Here is a 21,975-nt window from a genome sequence, read left to right on the forward strand (position 1 = left end):
CAATTTACTCTGCTTCCATTCCAGAAGAAATAAAAATAACTATTATTTATTGAGTACTGAACATTGGCTAACTGTAATTTGCACACTTTTAAATTATGTCACTTAATCATAATCATAATCCTAAAAGTTAAGTGATTTTCTTTTATATATATATATATTATACTTTAAGTTCTGGGGTACATGTGCAGAATGTGCAGGTATGTTACATAGGTATACATGTGCCCTGGTGGTTTACTGCATCCATCACCCCATCATCTACCTAAGAATTTTCTTAACATTTTATTGATCATTCAATACCTTGCCTAAGCCAGTGAGAAAATGAAATAAGGACCACACTCGTTTAGGTATGTTTCCAGCAAGGATGTCCCAAGGCTAATGGGAGTGTATGGGGAAGAAGGAGCCCTTCGTTTTTCTTTTATCAATTGTTATTCATTTAGATGTTTGTTTTTTAAATAGAAGAAATAAGAGCTAGTGTTTAGTAGCACAATAAGGTGACTAGTTAAAAACCAATTTTTGTGTGTTTCAAAATAACTAGAAAAGTGGATTTGAAATGGTCCTAACCCCCCCAAAAAGAGAAATGCTTTAGGTAATGGATCAGTTACCCTGATTTGATTATTATATATGGTATGCTTATATCAATGATTCATATGTACCCCACAAATATGTACAACTATTATGTACATACAGATGTACAACTATTATATACATAAAAATAAAAAATTTTTAGAAAGAGCCAAAGAATGAAGTTTGCATCTGTCACAACATTTTAATTTTACATTAGGATGTAACTCACTAAAAATGAAAATAAAAGTACTTTTCAGTAGGGAAACACATTAATTTTTAAAAATAGCTTACTATAAAACACAAGCATTGTGATTATCATTGAAAACCATTTGATTGCCACAAATTCAAATTAAGTAGTGAATAAAAACCAAGTAAGGCCAGGTGCGGTGGCTCAAGCCTGTAATCCCAGCATTTTGGGAGGCCGAGGTGGGTGGATCACGAGGTCAAGAGATCGAGACCATCCTGGTCAACATGGTGAAACCCTGTCTCTACTAAAAATACAAAAAATCAGCTGGGCATGGTGGTGTGTGCCTGTAATCCCAGCTACTCAGGAGGCTGAGGCAGGAGAATTGCCTGAACACAGGAGGCGGAGGTTGCGGTGAGCCGAGATCGTGCCATTGCACTCCAGCCTGGGTAACAAGAGTGAAACTCCATCTCAAAAAAAAAAAAGGCAATAGGTCAAACATTGTAGAAGATGACAAGAGTTAAATCTTAGGTCTAGAAAATGGCTCAAGAATCTCTCTTCTTTTCAATATGAGGGCTTCAGAGAGAGACAAACACATCTAAACAAAAAATATCTACTCAACCTCCTTTTAGAAAAGTTGCATTGATGATAGCTTTAATGTAAAGATTTAGTGATGACTTTGCCTATTAAAATATGATATTCTGCAAAAATCAGATGGTAATTGAGTTGTCTTCCTAGCTTGAAGCAAGTTATGTTCTTGATTTCAGTATTGATAAGGAGACTTAAATAGGAAAATGAATATCCCAGTGATCTAATTGAATCTCACACATTATTTATGTTTTTCTTTTATTACTTTGGTGGGTCAACTGAATGTGAGTAAAATAATGATACATTTATTTAATAAACAAGGAAATATTCATTTATTTATCTTAACTTGGCTCTGAACTTTTCTGCTACTTCCATCAAAGTCAGCTAAATCAAGGATGGTTCGTTTGAAGAGGTTCCATTTGATGCAATATATATTTATTTGTGACCCATATCTCATCCTGTGAGAATTCCCCCATTTAGGGGAAAGGCATACTTCCTGCTCCTGGTGTTTCCTCTTATGTACAGGGTGTGCATTAATGTAACACTTGTGGCCTCTCTCCATCCTTTTGTTCACTCCTGGAGGGGCAGCAGTAGAGAGGGCAGGAAGTAGTAACTCAGCTGATTGGTGATCTTGAGGAGAATTGGAGATGCTTAGCCCTGTATTTTCCTTTCTCCTTCTTAGAAAAGCAATGTTCACAGGGTACGTGTTCCTGCCAAAGAGGAAAATGGGTCCCAGTCCAGTGCTGCAAATGAATACATTGGTACAATTTTAAGGTGAAGACTAACTCTCTAATTTTTAGGACCCAGTGAGAGGTGAAAATGTGACTTTCTTTGTTTAAAGAACAGGAAAAATATGCCATTAAAGGAACACATAAACATAAACATACCTTTTTTCCACTTTCACTCTCATCTTATCATGGTGCTTTTTGTTTGCTATTCATTGTCATTCTAAGTAAACTAAAAATTTCAAATAATTATTAGTATGATATTTTTCATTCATCTTCATATTCTGCAATAAAATTTTAAATAAAAATATCAGAGCATTTAACTCCTATGCAAAACCGCTAAAATTCTCAATTTGTATTTGTTGGCTTATTCTTGGGGGGGGGGGTGCCTCAAGCTGGCCATATGAGATAAACATTCCAACTAGCAATACAGAATGGTAGCAAACTAGAAATAAAGGACATTTTCTCAACGTGATTAAAGGTCATCTATTAAAAAACCAACAACACAGCTAACATCATTCTCATTGGTGAAAGGCTGAATGTTTTGCCCTTAGGATCAGAAATAAGCAAAGAATGCTTTCTCTCACCACTCCTTTCAACATTGTAATGGGGGTTTTAGCCAAGGGAATTTGGTGATAAAACAAAATAAAAGCCAACCAGACTGGAAAGAAAGAAGTAAAAAAAAAAATCTCTATTTGCAGATTATATAGTCTTATATGTAGACAATCCTAAGTACTTCACCAAAAAACAACTAGAAGTAATAAATGAGTTCAGCAAGTTTTCAGAATATAAGATCAATATACAAAATAATTATATTTCTATACAGTGGCAATAAACAACTGGAAATGAAATTATAAAAACATTTGCAGTAGGATTGAAAAGAATAAAATATTAAAGAATAATTTTAACAACAAAGTGCAAGTCTTGTACACTCCACATTGAAAACTATGAAACATGGTTGAAAAAACTTGGAGATATAATAAGTAGAAAAACAGCAACAGCTTAGGTCGAATGTCTCCCCTTCTCACCAGCCATTGGATTGAAACACAAGGCCTTAGATGGGGTAGGGCCTGAGAAAATTGATGAAAAACCTCCCTTTCTACAAACCCACAGCCCTATTTCACAGCAGGTGGGTTACTCCCAAAAATCTTTAAACCTCTGTACTGGGTAACGCTCAGTGTTTTGATTGGAGTGGGGAAATGGTGGAGATTTGAATGGTTTACCCCTCCTGAGATGTGGCCTTCTGCTGGTCATCCACCATGCACACCTAATTTTTGCTTTTTGAAGGAAACACAGAGAAAACAACAATTAGGTTATACATATCTTGAGGTCATGTTATGTGCTTACAAGAGGTAGTATTAACCAGTAGTTAAAAACATGGGCTTTGGAATCAAAACAAATTTGATCTCAACTTCAAGTTCTGTCAATTTTAGTTGATGCTTCCTAGCAAAGTATCTCCCTTCCTTTGCTGCATTTATAAAATGACATGACAGTAGTACTTACTTCTAAGTATTGTGAAGATTAATGGGATAGTGTAAGTAAAGCATTTGGCATACACAAGCAATCAACAGTGCTTGTTTTATTATGTAATCAACTTAATATAAACTATGCAAGCCAGATTAAAGGTCTTCTAAGACATACTGTTTACTAAAAACCACAGAAGGGTAATATTAACCTGTAAGGGACAGAGTTCCAAAACATTTAATGACACTGAATAATCAATACTTTGGATGTTCCCCTCCAAGTCCCTGGCCAGCTCTCTAAATATTCATGATGAAGTACCATGAAGCAGAAAGTGCCTACCTTTAGCTATAAGTGTAACTACATTCATTCATCAAAGACAGTTTTAAAGGTGTTCAAATCTATTGTCCACTTATGTTTAAAATTCTATCTAATGCTATAAAGTAGATTAATATTTTAAAAGTTTAAATTACAATGATTTTTGCTAATAAGTTTATTTTCTTTCTTGTCTTTCTTTGTTTACGCTGTCATCTAGAAGTCCCAACTATTCCCAAAGAATTGTTTCCTCTGGTTCTTCCCAGGAAGCTAAGAAACATATATTTTAAGGTAAGTATTATTATGTAGTGATATTGTAGTATAGTGGCCTCTGAGGGAAAGGTAGTCTAATAACAAGCCCAGCACTACTTCCTAGTTTTTCTGTGATATTAGGCAAGTTCTTCAACTTTTTTGAACCTGATTTTCCTTATTTATAAAATGAAAATTATACCAATACCTCACAGAGTTGTTAAGAAGAGTAAATATAATTATATATGTATATATATCATTATGTATAGTATTATAAATATTTATATAGTTTCATATATACACATGTATGCCATTATTACTATTCCACTGCTTGTTTTCACTAATGTCTCAAGGTTTCTATGTGCTTTAAAGATACAAGAACAGAAAAACAAACACCGCATATTTTCACTTATAGGCAGGTGATGAGCAATGAGAATACTTGGGCATAGGGAAGAGAACAACACTCACTGGGCTAGGTGGCGGGGTGGAGAGGGGATAGGAGGGACAGTGGGGCAGGGGGGCAGCGGGGAGGATGGGAAGGGATAACACAACACCGGGAGAAATGCCTGATGTAGGTGAGGGGTGGGGAGTTGGAGACAGCAAACCACCATAGCATGTATGTACCTATGCAACAATCCTGCAGGATGCAGGAGGTACACATGTACCCCAGAGCCCAAATTATAATTAAAAAAAAAAAAGAAATTGATTTTTACTAGCACAAATTTTTGCCTAAAATATGTACATTATTGGAACAAAAATATTTGAAAAGTTGCTATCAAACTACTCAGGGATTTGTCATTTAACTGAGAACTTATAATGGAGGAACCAGAGTATCAAATCTTTGCACTGATTCTCTTGAGCGTTAACAGTGCCTTTTATGGTCAGGGAGACAAGATTTAAATGTGGTCATTTTCCTATTGTCCTTAAAATTACAATTTTTAAAAAAATTTTACTAAGCAAAAATGTAGCTACTACCACAAGAAACAATGAAAATAGCTAACATATGTTGTGCAATTTTAATGTCTGACACCATATGTTGCTCTATACACATTTAAAATGACCCTACAAGTAAATGTTACAATTTCCATCAAGAAGGTGATAAAACAAAGTTTTATTTGGGTTACAGAAATTGTTGAAGATTTCATGGCTGATAAGTGGTAGAATGCAGATTTGAACATTGTTGTGTCTGCTTCCAAAGCATGCTGAATGCCCAAGCAATAATTCTGTAAGTAAATTTTTTCCGGTTGTGATTTCTGGTTTCCAGAATTTTCTTTTGTTAAATCAGAATTCTTCTTAGTATTTGAGGTGTGTAAAATAAGTCAATGATCAGAGGTCAGCAAAGCTTATATTTAAAAATCTTTGGCTGGGCTCAGTAGCTCTCCCCTGTAATCACAACACTTTGGGAGGCCAAGGCAGGTGGATCATTTGATATCAGAAGATCAAGACCAGCCTGGCCAATGTGGTGAAACCCCATCTCTACTAGAAATACAAAAATTAGCCAGGAGGTAGTGGTACGCACCTGTAATACCAGCCACTCAGTAGGCTGAGGCAGGAAAATCACTTGAGCCTGGGAAATGGAGGTTGCGGTGAGCCAATATCATGCCACTGCCCTCCAGCCTGGGTGACAGAATGAGATGCTGTCTCAAAACAAAAATGAAAACAAAAAAAACTTTAAGAACCCCTATATTATGAACATATATTTGAGCACCTGTGTGAAAAAGGGGAAACTTGTTACTTCCTGAGGCAACAGCATAAATATTGCTGGTATTTATCCTGATGAAAATGTATATTTCTATTAATTAAAAGCTTTAAAATGTTTATAAATTAATTATGATTCTGGAATTCCACTTGAGAATCTCTTTCTTAAGGATATAGTCCACAATACCAAAAGTATATGCACAAAGGTGTTTATACAGTGTTATTTAAATTTTTAAAGTACATGTACATACTAGGCATGCAAGGGTGGCTTAATAGCTGAAAATCAGTCAGTATAATACACCATAGTAATAAAGGACAAACACTTCATGTTCATTTCAGTAGACTCAGAAAAAGTAGTTGACAAAATTCAAGAAAACATGATAAATTCACTCAACAAACTAGGAATAGAAGGTAATTTTTTTAACTGGATAAAAGGTATTTATAAAGAACCTATAGCTCTTCTCATACTTAATGCTGAGAAACTGAATGCTTTCCTTCTAAAATCAGGAATAAGAAGAGGGTATCTATTTTCACTCAACATTCTCTTGGAGGTTCTGGCCAAGACAATTATGCAAGAAAAGACATGAAGGGCAATCAGATTAGAAAGGAAGAAGTAAAAACTACCTTTATTTGCAGGTGACATAATCTTGTATATAGAAAATCATAAGGAATCAACAAAAAAATTATTTGAACAAATAAGTAAGTTCAGCAATGTGGCAGGATACAAGATTGATATTAGAAAATCAATTTTATTTCTGTACACTACCAATGAACACTCTGAAAATAAAATTAAGAAAGCAATGTAATTTATAATAGCTGCAAAAGAATAAAATAAGAAAAAATTAACAAAAAAGTACAAGACATGTACACTGTGCACTGAAAACATAGTTGTAATAAATAAATAAGCAAATGGAAAAGTAGCTCATGTTCATCGATTGGAAGACTTAATATCAATAAGTTGGCAATTTTCCCCAAAGTTGATCTGCAATTTCAATGCCATCCTACCAAATTTCAGCTGCCTCTTTTTTTTTTTTTTTTGTAAAAATGGAAAACCTAGTCATAAAATTCATGTGTTCTTGTGTAAGGAATGCAGACTAGCCAAAACAGTCTTTAAAAAAGAATTTAAAAATTGGGGTACTCATACTTCATGTTTTCAAAATCTGCTATAAATATACAGTCATTAAAACAGGATATTACTGGCATAAAGATAGACATAGAGATCAATGAAGTACAATTGAGAAGTTAGCAATACATATTCACATATGGTCAATTGATCCTTGACAAGGGTGACAAAAAATTTAGCAGGCAAAAAAAAAAAAAAAAAATAGTCATTTCAACAAATGGTGCCAGGATAACTTGATGTCCACATGCAAAAGAATGAAATCAAATTTCTATTACACACAATTCAAAATGGATCATACACTTAAATATAAATGTTAAAACTATAAATCATCTCAAAGAATGCAAGTTTGGTTCAACAGCTGGTTGATTAAATGCCTAATAAACAACAAGACTTATTTAATAGCAGTAAATCTTTTGTGGCCTTTGGCTAGGCAATTGTTTCTTAGGTACCAAAAACAGAAGCAACAAAAGAAAATAATAGATTACTTGAAGTTCATCAAAATTAAAAACACTTTTGCATGAAAGGATACCACCAAGAAAATGCAAAATCAATTCATGAAATAGGAGAAAATATTTGAAAATCATATCTTATTTAAAAATTGTATCCCTAATATGTAAACAACTCCTACAGCTCAACAATAAAATGACAAAAACCATAATTATATAATAGGCAAGTGATTCGAACAGATATTTCTTCAACGAGAATATGTAATGGCCAATAAGCACATGAAAAGTTCGGTATCCTTAGTCTTTAGAGAAGTGCAAATCAAACCCACAATGAAATACTACTTCAAACCCACTAGGATGACTAAGATTAAAAAGTAATACTGCAATGATTTTTGGTGAGGATGTGAAGAAATTAGAAGTCTCATGTAATCCTGATAGAAATGTAAAATGGAGCAACTATTTTGGAAAACAGTTTGCTGCTCCTCAAAATGCTAAACAGAAAGGAAAAAAAGCTAAACAGAGATTTACTATTTGACTCAGAAGTTTTATTCTTAGATGTATACACAAGATAAATGAAAATTTATGTACAAAAACTTGTACATGAATGTCAATAGCAGCATGACTCATGATAGACAAAAGGTGGAAACACCCAACATGTCTATCATTTGATTAGTGGATAAACAAAATGTGATATATGTGTACAATGGAATGTTATACAGCAATAAAAAAACCAGTGAAGTACTAAGACTTGCTACAACATTGATGATGTGCAGGAAATATTAGACTTTCTTTATTTCTTCCTTTATCTTTAGGACTTTCAACGAGGCTTATTCACAACTTTGTGAATATACTCAAAATGATGGGATTGAAAAAAATGTATTGAGGGAGCATTATTCTGAGCAAGTTTATAGTGTTGGGGTTACACAAAATAAATATGATACAGTCTCTGCACCAGATGGAAATATATATTTCATACATTTTATTAAAAAGCCCATGCACTGATTTAAATAATTGAACCAGTAAGTCAGAAGACAGGAAACATATATATGAGAAATCTTCACTGCCACCATTAATCAAAGTGATATAAGTTTAAGCAGTAATAAACTACTTTTCTCTTTTAAATAATCAACTAGTACATTTAAATTCTGACACCTTGTTCTGACAATAGTGTGGTGAAACTGCCAACCTCAGGTGCAGCTGATGGCAGTTAAATCAGCATTTTGTAAAAAAGCAATTTGGAAACGTATATCAAGGGCTATAAGTTTTTACACCAATTGAACTAATAATTCCACTTGTTGTACTCTATCTTAAAGAAGTAATTTGAAGAATGGAGGAAGCTATTTGAGAAGGTAGACCAAAGGAACACATAAAAAATATATATATATATATATATATATATATATATATATATATATATAAAATCACATTTAATTCCCTCAAACTCATTAGTTATATATTCTTTGCTTCACTTACAAAGAAACTAAAGCTCTTCAAACTTAGAGCCTCTGTCCAAGGTCACACAGCTGGTAAGAGACACAGCTGGGCTTTGATCTCAGATGAGCCAGTACCAAAGCCAATGGGCTGTCAACTGCCATGGCAGCTTTCTTTGGGGAAAAACGCTGCTCATAGAAGCGGAGGCTCTCACTAAGCCTACCCTACTCTCAGAACAGTTTATCCATCTGTCAGATGTAGGGAAGGGATGCACTAAATGGTATCTAGCATTTCTCTTAGTCCTGGGCTTTTTTTTTTAATTGTTGTGAATAAACCTCAAGGAAAGAAATACAAAAATAAGAATTGTGCAGGAAATATTAGACTTTCTTTATTTCTTCCTTTATCTTTAGGACTTTCAACTAGGCTTACTCTTTGTTTTGGATTTTTATCTTCAGTGCACTGGATAAATATATGATAGTGATTAAATGTATAGGATATATACATATATATAGAGATCTCAGAGTTTCATGTACTATTTTTGAAATTTCTATTCTTGTTTAAAGTAAGTCATATTTAAAGATCAATGTACAGAAAAGCAATTTGACAGATTATGAATGTTTCAAAAATTATATTTACAAGACTAGCATAATAACAGGAAAAATGATTGTTATATTAGTTTTAAAAAGTAGTATACAAATTTTAATATGCAATATTACTATAGTTATATACAAAAATGTAAAAACCAATTATAAATGTTTAAAGTGAAAGGAAATAAAATGTGAACATGAACAGATGTTATGGCTAATAGATAACTTATTTTATTCTATTTTTCTGATGTTCAAGTTTTATGCAATAAGCTTGCATTTTCTTTTTTCCCTTTTGGATTCACTTTTTCTTTTACTGAAGTTTACCCTTTGATGGTGTGAAGTTTTACTACAATATGTTTAATATGTGAATTTACTTCTAGTTATTTTGCATAGCTTTGGTATTTACTTTAAATATGGGGACTCTTCTTTAAGGCTAAAAACTTTTCTATGAATATCACTTCATTTAAATATTGTTTTTCCGTGTTTCCTTTATTCTCTACCTTTAGAAGTTTCAATAATGAAGCATCTAACTTTATCCTTTGTTTATTCCTGTGTCACTTTGAGAAAATTTCCTGAGTAGTATCATCTATTTCACTAATTTTTTCTCATACCCTTATATGAGATATTTACTCATCTTTTTTATATATTTGGTCTAATTATTATATTTTCAATTCCAATAATTCAATTTTCTTCATTTTTTCTACCCATCTGTCTTTGAGTCATGTCTCTTGGTCTTTATTTCATGATTAGTTTTTTTGCTTTATAAGGTTATTATGTCTTTGATAGAAGAGAATCTTAAACATATTATTTTTTAAAATCATTTTTAGATTGTTCTATTATATTCATTTATAGATGTTTCTTGGCTTATGATGGGGTTATGTCCCAAATAAACATCATAAATTAAAAATATCCTAAGTCAAAAATACATTTAATACACCTAACCTATTGAACATCATAGCTCAGTCTAGCCTATCTTAAACGTGCTCAGAACACTTACATTAGCCTATAGTTGGGCAACATCATCTAATACAAAGTCTATTTTATAATAAAATGTTGAATACTGTACATAGATGGACATTTTGTAGACATAGTGGGATGCAAAAATACAAAACACAGTATCAAAACATGCTGCCAACACAGTACACTGTAGACTATTGGTTGTTTATTCATGTGATGATGTGGCTGCCTGGAAGCTGTGACTCACTGTCACTGCCCAGCATCACAAGAGAGTACTGTACTGCATATTGCTAGCCCAGGGAAAGATCAAAATTCAGAATTCAAAGTATGATTTCTACTGAATATGTGTTGCTTTCATACCATCATAAAGTCAAAAAATTGCAAGTCAAACCATCATAAGTCAGAGACTGTCTGTAGTTGAGAAGGAAGGCATCACTTGATTACTGAATATGTTGGCTGCAAGTATTAGTTTTTTCATGTGCTTTAGAATTTTAGTTTGTGAGTTAATCTTAAATAAAAGTTTGAATTTGTTTTGTTTCTGTGAGGGCATTTTGGTTTGTTTTTTAGTCTGCCACAACATTTGTGAAGCCTCCTATTTCTCACAGCGAGCCTGGCTCTTGTGCTTTGCCATGTGTGGAACTTGTTATATTCCCCATTACCTCATAGGAGTCCAATTTCTTTCAGACTGTTTCTAGTTCCAAAGCCTGCCAGGCCCTTGTCTTCTTCTCTAGCTTATTGCTTTGCTCTTTATTCCCTATCAGATCAGCAAATATATTTAACATCGTTTAATTTTTAAACCATGTTTTATGCCTTTTAAATATACACAAATACAAATCTTTCACTGCTAAGCCTTTGGACTAGAGAAGAAATTTAAAGTGTGACTTCAAAGCTCCATCCTGATTATAAGTGCATTTATTATTTTTTCTTTTGTTTTTAGTTTGTAATCATGAAATTTTAGAAATATATAAAGATTCAGAAAATACTGTATTCTCCATAAACTCTTCACCTGGTTTATTTATTTTTTTGTTTGTAACTTTTTCATAAATCTAAAATTATTCCAAATTAAATCCTGATTTAAAAAACAAATAAAAAAGAAAATACTGTATTCCCCAGTATACCACCACCAATATAAAACAGACATTAACTTTTGGCCATATTTGCTTTACATCTTTCTTTTGTTTTTTGAAAAGTAAACGATTTCAAATGATTCTGAAATTCACTTGTTCTTTTCCTCTCTCCTCCCAAAGGTAATTGTTATTTTATACTTGACATTTATAATTCTTGTGTACTTAATATACATGTGTGAAACATACATTCCTGTATGTACATATACATGTTTCTGTGTCTTTAACAAAGATGTAGTGGTGTTTTCTCATGTTTGAAAAGTTTGCAATAAAAAATATTTGATATAAATATAAAAATCTGTCTTATTGTGACTTGAGTTTTCAGTATCATATGTCAGGTTCATTTATGTTGACATTTACCTCATTAGATAGTTTAAATTACTGCAATACATTACTCAACTGTATACATGGTTCACATTTCCCTAATGCAGAATAGTTAGGTTGTTTTTGCTCTGTTGATGTTGTAAATTGAGCTAAAAACAATCATCCTAGAGCTTGTCTCCTTGCACATATGTGTGAGAGCTTCTCTAGGAGAGACATAGAAGTAGTCTTTCTGAATATTGATGTGTTCAACTTAAATGAATGTTGCAGTTTCTTCTCAAGGTCATTGTATCAATGTAGAGTTCCACAGTCATATACTGGAGTTTCCATTTCTCTAGATCTTCACCATCATTTGGTGTTATCAGACATTAATTTAGTCATTGATATGGTCATTTAATATTATCTACTTATTTGTAATTGTAATTTCCCTGATTTGTAATCAGGTTGAACTTTTAAAAATATGTTTAATGGCCATTTTGGTTTCCTTCTTCTTTGAGTTGTTTTTTCAAACCCTTCACTCATTTTTCTCTTAAATTTTAATTTTTCTTTTTAATCTGTATTAGCTAATTATATATTCTGAGTACAAATATTTTGTCAGTATGACAGTCAGTAGCTCTACTCACTGATACCCAATTCTCTTTTCTTTTTGGCACATGAAACATTTAATTTCCTGGTTCCCTTAGGAATAGATGGATTCATCTGATTAGTTCCGCCAAATGAATTATGAATAGAAGTGACGTAGGTAAATTCTAGGTTACAACATTTAACTGCTAGTGTGAATCCTTGAAAATTTTATTTTCTCTTTTATGCTCTTACCAATGACCATGATATGGGTGCTCCATCAGCCTGGGTCTCTGTGTAAATTAAAATACCCACTGCTGATTCAGTGAGATGTAGCATGACCAAGATAAAAACTTTTATTTTCTTCGAGCCACTGAAATTTTGGTGTTATGTCATAAGCTAGCCTATCCCGATGAATACAATTGGTTATATGTGTTGCAGATAACTTCTGTTAATTGGTTTTACATTTTTGTCTTTAACTTTAATGTAATTAGATTTATCAATCATTTATAATTTTTGCCCTTTATGTCTTATTTTGTAAATTCTATTCAAAGACATATTTTAACCTAATATTTTTTAAGTTTTTATGTTTTGAAATATATTTTTGTGTGTAATACAAAGTAAGACACTAATTTTATTTTATTTTTATACATAAATGAACAACTTTGTAAGCTCTATTTGTGAAACAGTAAAGTTTTCTTTCCACTGCTTTGTCTATTTGTCAATCCTGTACCTTTACTTCATTCTTAGATTTTTTTTGTAGTGAAAGTCTCTGAATGATAAATTCTGTTTTTGACTGGAAATATTTTTACTTTGCTTTCACGTTTAAATGGATAATTTAGCTAGTATGTAGAATTTTAGATAGACAGTTATTTCCCAACGGTGTTTTAAAAATTGTATTGCATTGTCTTCTGACCTCTTAGCCTGTTCTCATTTCTATGGCGGTTACTTTACAGGTAATCTATCTTTTCAATCTGGTTGCTTCAAAGGTTTGGTCTTTAGTGTTCTGCAAATTCACGACAACATTCACAAGTGTAGATTTATTTTTCTTCCCCTGTTAAAATTTTTATGAATCTTAAATAGAAGGATTCATTTGTAAATTAATTCTAGAATCTTTAAAAACACTATCCCTTTTATATTTTCTCTTCATCATTTCCTTACTCTGTACTTCTGGACTCCAATCAAGTAAATGTTGTGTCTTGTTGACTTCTTTATTATACATAATTTTTGTCTCATTATTTTTCATTCTGTGTTAATTTTTTGAAAGTTTCTTATTTCTAATGTTCACTAATTTCTCTTCAGAGACTTCTGATCTGTTTAAACTATTTACTAATATTTAACTTTAATAACTTAAAAATTGTTGAAGTACATCATTTACAAAATATTTCAGTTTCTTTTTATGTCTTATTCACTTATTTGACTTCATTATGTATGCTTTTAGCAAATCACTTTAAATTCATATTGTTGATAAATTATCTCAGATTCTTGGAGATTCCCACCTTGCATTTTTGTCATATTTGCTAACTATCATTCATGGCATATTCTTTCTCTCAATATTCTGTAATTTTTAATAGAAACTTTCCTTTAAATTGGGTAGGTTTTTTTCTCTGTCAATCTTTTTTACCTATGGGCAAAATTCCAAATTAGTTTCATGTTTGCATCTGCCAGTGACCCATGAATATCACCAGATACAGGCCAATTTTGATGTTACTTTATAAGCTCAGGGTTTCCTAGATCAAGTAGGCCATGCAACTTTAAATCTCAGACACCTGCCAAAGAGAGTACCATGTTTATAAAGTATCAGGAGACATCCTTTTCATTCTCCTCTAAAATCCCAAATAGTGGTATATAAACTTCCTTGCCATATCTATATATCATTGTTAGGTAGCTTTTTAAATTTTGTTTTGTTTTTTCCATTCTACACTTTAATTAAAGATACAATCTTTTCAGATGATAGATCTGTGTAGATGGTCTTTGTTCTAACTCTCTACTTTCCATGCTCTCAATGTCTGTAGGTCAATAGAAACTGCCCCTAGTTTAATGACAGACATAACTCATAAACACGCATTCCATCATTTTTTTCTTCTCCACTTATTTTTACTCTGCTCTCTGAGTCTGGAACATGAGACTTGCCCATTTTCAGCTATAACTAAAAAAGAATGTTTGCTATATTTTATCCAGCATTTCTAGATTTTTGTCTTAGAAAGGTATACAGACTATACAGTACATCAGTTTACTAGAACTGTAAGTATATTATCCAACTATTTAAAAATATATATTTTAAATTGAGAAAAAGGAGAAATGTGCATGAATTTCATTTTGTGTTTATTCTAAAAATAAAGCAAAAGGGTAAAGCTTTCCTGGCCTACTTATTTCTGACCATATTTATCTTTCATAAAATTTACACAGACATAGCTAAGCTATTTCATTTCCTACCATTAAAGGAATTTCCAAAGCTTTGAATTTACCAGTGTAAAGATAATTTATAGAATACAATCACTGAATCTTACTCTATGTTGATACCCTAATGGTGCCTAAATTAAAATCTTCCTGTTACCAGTTATGTAATCTTAAACTGGTAATTTAATATAGGAATAAATATCATATCTACCCCAAATAGTTGTTGAAAGATATAAATGAAATAAGAAAGTAGTATACATATTTCAGTGCCAGGTCATAGTAAGCACTATGCTGAGTTATATTATAAATAAAAGATGACAATAATAACAATAACATTGAATTTGTATTTGGTCATCAAATTCCAGATGACCCTGAAACACCAACCACATTTGATTCAAAACAGATCTTTTGTGGCATCTAATGATCGACACATTTTAATAAAAATCTCAGCTCATTGTGAGGTATAAGAAGATCAAACTCTGTGCTTTGTTTGGCATGTTTTCTAAGGTTAGGCTGACATGCTAAATTATATCATTATGCATATAACTCTGAAAATTTTTTAAGTGTTGACATTAATTAATATAAGGGTAAACACTGAGCATGGCACCTGGCGATTTGTAGGCCTATGTCAGTTTTCTTCCTGTCATTATTATTTCAAGTCTTTCCACAAACCTAGAAGAAAAGAATGGAATGCCAAGGCTTGGAAAGTGTCCGCCATGTAAGTGTCAAGATTGCTGGATGAGTGCTTGCTTCAGCAGCACAGATACTAAAATTGGAACGATATGGAGAAGATTAGCATGGCCCCTGCGCAAGGATGACACGCAAGTTCGTGAAGCATTCCATATTTTTCCATGACCAAGTAGGATTCATCCCAGGGATGCAAAGCTGGTTCAACATATGCAAGTCTATAGACATAATTCACCACATAAATGGAACCAAAGAAAGAAACCACATGATTATCTCAATTGATGCAGAATTCAATAGCCCTTTATGCTAAAACCCCTCAATAAACTAGGTATTGATGGAATGTATCTCAAAATAATAAAAGCTATTTACGACAAACCAACAGCCAATATCATACTGAATGGGTAAAAACTGGAAGTATTCTCTTTGAAATCTGGCACTAGACAAGGATGCCCTCTCTCACTGCTCCTATTCAATATAGTACTGGAAGTTCTAGCCAGAGCAATCAGGCATGAAAAAGAAATAAAGGGTATTCAAATAGGAAAGGAGGAAGCCAAATTGTCTCTATTTGCAGAAGACATGATAGTATATCTAGAAGACCCCATCGTCTCAGCCTCAAATCTCCTGAAACTGAGAAGCAACTTCAGCAAAATCTCAGGATACAAAATCCATGTGCAAAAATCACAAGCATTCCTATACACCAATAACAGACTTAAAGAAAGCCAAATCAAGAACGAACTGCCATTCACAATTGCTACAAAGAGAATAAAATACTTAGGAATACAACTAACAAGGAACGTAAAGGACCTCTTCAAGGAGAACTACAAACCACTGCTCAGAGAAATAAGAGAGGACACAAATAGATGGAGAAACATTCAATGTTCATGATTAGGAAGAATCAATATTGTGAAAATGACCATACTGCCCAAAGCATTTACAGATTCAATGCTATCCCCGTCAAACTACCAATGACCTTCACAGAACTGGAAAAAACCACCTTAAATTTCATATGGAACCAAAAGAGAGCCCACATAGCCCAGTCAATTCTAAGCAAAAAGAACACAGCAGGAGGCATCACACTACTGGACTTCAAACTATACTACAAGGCTACAGTAATCAAAACAGCATGGTACTGGTACCAAAACTGAGATATAGACTCATGGAACAGAACAGAGGCATCGGAGGCAATGCAACACATCTGCAACCATCTGATCTTTGATGAACCTGACAAAAACAAGCAATGGGGAAAGGATTCCCTGTTTAATAAATGGTGTTGGGAAAACTGGCTAGCCATGTGCAGAAAGCAGAAGCTGGACCCCTTCCTGACACCTTACGCTAAAATTAACTCCAGATGGATTAAAGACTTAAACATAAGACCTAACACCATAAAAACCCTAGAAGAAAATCTAGGCAAAACCATTCAGGACATAGGAGTAGGCAAGGACTTCATGACCAAAACACCAAAAGCATTGGCAACAAAAGCCAAAATAGACAAATGGGACCTAATCAAACTCCACAGCTTCTGCATGGCAAAAGAAACAATCATTAGAGTGAATTGGCAACCAACAGAATGGGAAAGAATTTTTACAGTCTACCCATCTGACAAAGGGCTGATATCCAGAATCTACAAAGAACTAAAACAGATTTACAAGATAAAAATGAACAAACCCATTCAAGAGTGGGTGAAGGATATGAATAGACACTTTACAAAAGAAGACGTATATGAGGCCAACAAACATATGAAAAAACGCTCATCATCACTGGTCATTAGAGAAATGCAAATCAAAACCACATTGAGATACCATCTCATGCCAGTTAGAATGGCGATCATTAAAAAATCTGGAGATGACAGATGCTGTAGAGGATGTGGAGAAATAGGAACACTTTTACACTGCTGGTGGGAGTGTAAATTAGTTTAACCATTGTGGAAGACAGTGTGGCGATTCCTCAAGGACCTAGAAATAGAAATTCCATTTGACCCACAAATCCCATTACTGGGTATATATTCAAAGGATTATAAATCATTCTAGTATAAGGACACATGCACACTAATGTTCATTGCAGCACAGTTTACAATAGCAAAGATCTGGAACCAACCCAAATGCCCATCGATGATAGACTGGACAGGGAAAATGTGGCACATATACACCATGGAATATTATGCAGCCATCAAAAACAATGAGTTCATGTCCTTTGTAGGGACATGGATGAACCTGGAAACCATCAGTTTCAGCAAACTGACACAAGAACAGAAAACCAAACACCACGTGTTCTCACTCACAGGTGGGTGTTGAACAATGAGAACACATGGACACAAGGAGGGGAGCATCACACACTGATGTCTGGGGGAAATAGGGGAGGGACAGTGGGGGGTGGGGAGTTGGGGAGAGGGAGCATGGGGAGAAATGCCAGATATAGGTGATGGGGAGGAAGGCAGCAAATCACACTGCCATGTGTGTACCTATGCAACAATCTAGCATGTTCTTCACATGTACTCTAAAACCTAAAATGCAATTAAAAAAAAAAAGGTTGCTGAATGACTGTTTATTGAATATGTAAATGAAAACTTCCTTGAACACCCCACCCCCCACTCCCCTTCTAATTAATCAAATCTCAGCATTTGTAACTAGAGTTCCTACACTGGTCTGTGTCTTAAGGAAGTTTATAAATCATTCAAGCTACTCAGAAGAAATTACTATGAGTTATTCGATAATATAAAGAAATTATGCTGATTTTACAGAAAGTGATCACTACATTTTCTTGGCCATGCTACAATAGCACACTTGGAGACTGTTCACATGAAAGCCTTGGCTAGTAGCTTTTTTTCATTGGCCTGGAACTGATTTTGAAGAACAGGAAGAATTATAAACCAGGATTGTCCTTGCAGGGCTACTTAGCATAACTAAGCAAGTGTACCTACTTTTCTAGAAGACAAGGCCAAAAATCTTAGCCAATAATCTATGTTGATTTTACGTTTTATCTCATGGATGATATTGATTTCAGTATGTTTTATCTCAAAATACTTTGTCAAGTTTTTGTTTACATATCTAGTAAAACTAGAATGTTTCTCTGCCAATTTTTTTGCAATAGCAATCTCTAGGTAAATTTGTGAAGGGAATAACGACAACTAACATGAGTGTCATATCCAAAATTAAATCTCATCACTTTTGAAAAAATATATTGGGAGAAAGGAATGCTGTATAGAGTATGGAATCCAGGTCCAACCACAAAATGTTTTGGAATCCTTCTTGCATAGATTCTGGATGAATCTGTTATCTAAAAGACTTAAGTATTTTTCTGCCTCTTGGGAAGCAGAGGTTTGACATAAAGTCTGAGGCAATGCATCACTTTGAGCTGGAATAACCTTCCCAATGAGGATTGCCTTAAGCAAATGAATAGAGAGGTTTGAGTCACTGTAACTGGAAGGAATAAGCTGCTCTTCACATTAATGTAAAAGATTCGAATTAAGAGATGACAGTGTATTTCAGGAATTATTTCTTTTAGAGGAAGATTTCTTTCCTAGATATATATTTAGATTACACTGCTCAGTCTTAGACTCATGAATATCTGTTTATGATGTTAAATTGTCCCTCTGACATTGCTGGCCTTGAGCAGTCAGGCCTAGAGAAAGTTAATAAAGGTTCCGTTTGCACTTTATTACCAGTAAGCTGTCTTGCTTTCCATAGGAACTTAGTATGAACAGCCACTCCAGCTACATCAATTATCATAGAATAATCTCTAATATATATGACCCTATATTAAAATATTTACATAATTTATTCTACCCTTCTCTTTCTTAACACTTCCATTGACTCTTCCTCTCTTCTGGTGTTAACCCTAAAAGTGATAGAAATATACTACATGAAGTCTGCAATAAATTTTCCTAATCACTGGCCATTTCTCCATATTGTGATTTAAGCACCCAAAATGTCTTTGTCTTGTGGTTCTGTCATTCTCAACCTGTGGCTCCAAGTTACCATGTTCACTTGCATCAAACTGTGCAAGGAAAAAATCATGGAGTTTGAAGCACAGGAAATTTTTATTGAGCAGATATTTCAGTAGTACATATTGCTTCTGCTCAGATTCCACTAGTTAAAGCTTGTCACATGACATGGATTTAATAGAGGCTGGAAAATGTATTCTAACTACATGCCCAGGAAGGAAGGTAAATGGGTTTGGCAAAGAGCTGCCCAGTAATAAATCACACTCTCTTTGTTTCTTCATCAGTCTAATTTATTTTTTTGGTTGAAAGGTTACAGTTGTCCTTGGGAAGCTGTAGTTCTATTAATTTCTAACTAATTGCAACCTGAGGGAAATGAGAGATTTTTTATATTCTAAAAGTCACAGGAGTTAATTTGCATGCAGTAGTTCTTAAACTCCATATGTGTTCTAGCCTTTATAGTCACTTTCTGTGGATCAGGAGGAGCCAAGACCAAAAAATGTAAAGAGAGACCTGGAAGCACAATCTTCACCATAAGTCAGTGGAGGAATAAAGAAGGGACACAGACCAGGATTGCTAAAGTCCAACATGGACTTGACTGTTGATTTTCCACACATGGGTATGATAAATAGATTCAAAAATAGTTCCAGTTGAATCAGTACAAACAAACTTCAATTATCTCCATGTAGACTTAGATGAAAACTTCTAATATTTACAAATTAGCAGAAACTTATTCTGGATCTCTGTAAATGTCTACTATAGAATAATTATTTTTCTGCAAAAGTCAGTTTTCAGAGGGTATGGAGCTGGATCAATATGACTTCCTATCAATGTAATTGAGTTAATTGAGCTTGGATTATATAAATTTCAGAGTACAAATAGGTTGGTATGGCACTGCAGTATTGGAGATTCAAAAGGCCACTCTAATTGAGGACTCATTGACTATATAGACTAAAGGTGTATCTAGTTGGTGCTATGACATTGTTTTTTCAGCTGTACTGCCTGACACCTCTCCAGAACTACAAAAATAAAGGTGCAATATGCACTCACTTCCCTGACACAAATCAATTATGTATAGAGAAAGATACTAAACATTTTAAAATTGACTGAGAGAGGTTAATTTATATATTTGGCTGGGACTTAATGTTTAGCTTCTTAATTCAACAAAATACTTTTCCAGGCTCTTTGGAAATGTGAAGAAGACATGACAATAAATAACTTAGCCTAGATCATTTTAGTAATGTTGTAAGAGGAGATAAACAATACATATGTTTAACTATAATATATGGAATAATAGTAGTGCTGAAGCAGAAATATAAACAAGACATAATGGCAATACAGAAGATGAATGGATTGATTCTGTTTAGACAGTATCTTAAAGGGCTTATAGGAAAGATATTTAAGTTGCATCTTGGAGGGAGATTGGATTATAGAACCTAGAATGATGCAAAAAAATTTATGTGAGCAAAGGTGCAGAAATAAACAAGGTCATATGGTTAGGGAGTAGAGAGTAATGCAATTTCACTGGAAGCAATTCAGTTATTATTCAATAAATGTTTATTTAGTGCCCATTATGTGCCAGATACTATTATAGGCACTTATGATACATCAATGAACAAGAACAGGTTAAAACATAATAAAACAAAAACCCTGACTCAGATCCTTTTATGGGAAGGAGGAGTACAGAGAATGTAAGAGACGGTAAGATAAGAGGAAAAAAGATTGAGGCCATCATATTGAGCACCTTAAATTCTTTTCTAAGAAGCAAGGAAGCTGAGTTTAGAATGTGGATTTGGAAGTTTTCACATACATGTGAGAACAAAAATCCCTGGAGATAAACTGGGTTTCCCAGAGAGAGAAGAGATCTGAAGGGCGAATTTTGAGGAATGGCAACAGTAAACCAGGACGGTTGAGAAAGAGCTGGTAGAGCAGACTGAAAAGAAACTTTCATAACATAAGGTTTCTAAAGGAAGGGAGAATACTTTTCTTTGCACCACTGAATCTCCAGTGCCTAACATAGCCCTATCAACATAGGAGGTGCTCATTTTTCTTTTAAATCCATACATTATTAAAAGAAGTCAGGAGATAGCATTACAGACTTCAGAGGGAGGAAAAACTTTCAGAAGTGAGCAGAAAAATCTTCCCAATTGTTAAATCAGATAAGTAACTATGCTGGTTATTCTCTTTGCCCCTTGAAATCCTTTATCTGTCCTCTGAACTCCTAAAGGACTGACCTCTACAAACTGTGTTACTTGAGCTTCCTGCCCTTTGTCTTAAGTTTGGGTTAACCAATCGGAGATACCAACAGGACATCATGGGTAAGAGAAAAGATAAGGACATCATGGGTAAGAGAAAAGATAACTAAGGGAATTTCTTCTGCTCCCCCTCCCTGAATGATTCACAGTTTTTGACAGAAGCCAATTTTCCTCTGCTAAGACCACAGCTTATATCAGGCAGCTACAGCTCATGCTCATTTCTGGTAGCACTTCTTTCTCCACTTGCCTTCCACTCTTGCTGGTCTCTCACTACCCTGCTCGGCTTCTTTAACCTCCCACCGGGTTATTTCACCTCACCAAAATTCACTTTATAAAATTAAACCCTTTGTATGTGTCATTTC

General features: G+C 33.8%; 2 long non-coding RNA genes and 1 other non-coding gene across 6 annotated transcripts in view; 2 read left to right on the forward strand and 1 right to left on the reverse strand.

Moving 5' to 3' along the window:
* Positions 1 to 21,975, forward strand: part of LOC103789138 (uncharacterized) — a 278,802-nt gene that overhangs the window by 209,224 nt on the left and 47,603 nt on the right. For all 4 annotated transcript variants that reach the window (XR_013529546.1, XR_013529545.1, XR_013529544.1 and 1 more), the window contains 2 exons: positions 4,058 to 4,128; positions 5,213 to 5,311. This is a non-coding gene — a long non-coding RNA (uncharacterized LOC103789138). The remainder of the gene's footprint in view (positions 1 to 4,057; positions 4,129 to 5,212; positions 5,312 to 21,975) is intronic.
* LOC144580265 (uncharacterized) overlaps positions 747 to 21,975 on the reverse strand; it is a 97,026-nt gene continuing 75,797 nt past the window's right edge. Inside the window, exons 3-4 of the long non-coding RNA XR_013529548.1 lie at positions 5,606 to 5,723; positions 747 to 3,338 (exon numbers count right to left, since the gene is read on the reverse strand). This is a non-coding gene — a long non-coding RNA (uncharacterized LOC144580265). The remainder of the gene's footprint in view (positions 3,339 to 5,605; positions 5,724 to 21,975) is intronic.
* Positions 15,477 to 15,583, forward strand: LOC118149303 (U6 spliceosomal RNA). Its single transcript, XR_004736693.1, has one exon. It is a non-coding gene; the product is annotated as a U6 spliceosomal RNA (small nuclear RNA).

Source organism: Callithrix jacchus, chromosome 18 (assembly GCF_049354715.1).
Source record: "Callithrix jacchus isolate 240 chromosome 18, calJac240_pri, whole genome shotgun sequence".
Taxonomy (NCBI): domain Eukaryota; kingdom Metazoa; phylum Chordata; class Mammalia; order Primates; family Cebidae; genus Callithrix; species Callithrix jacchus.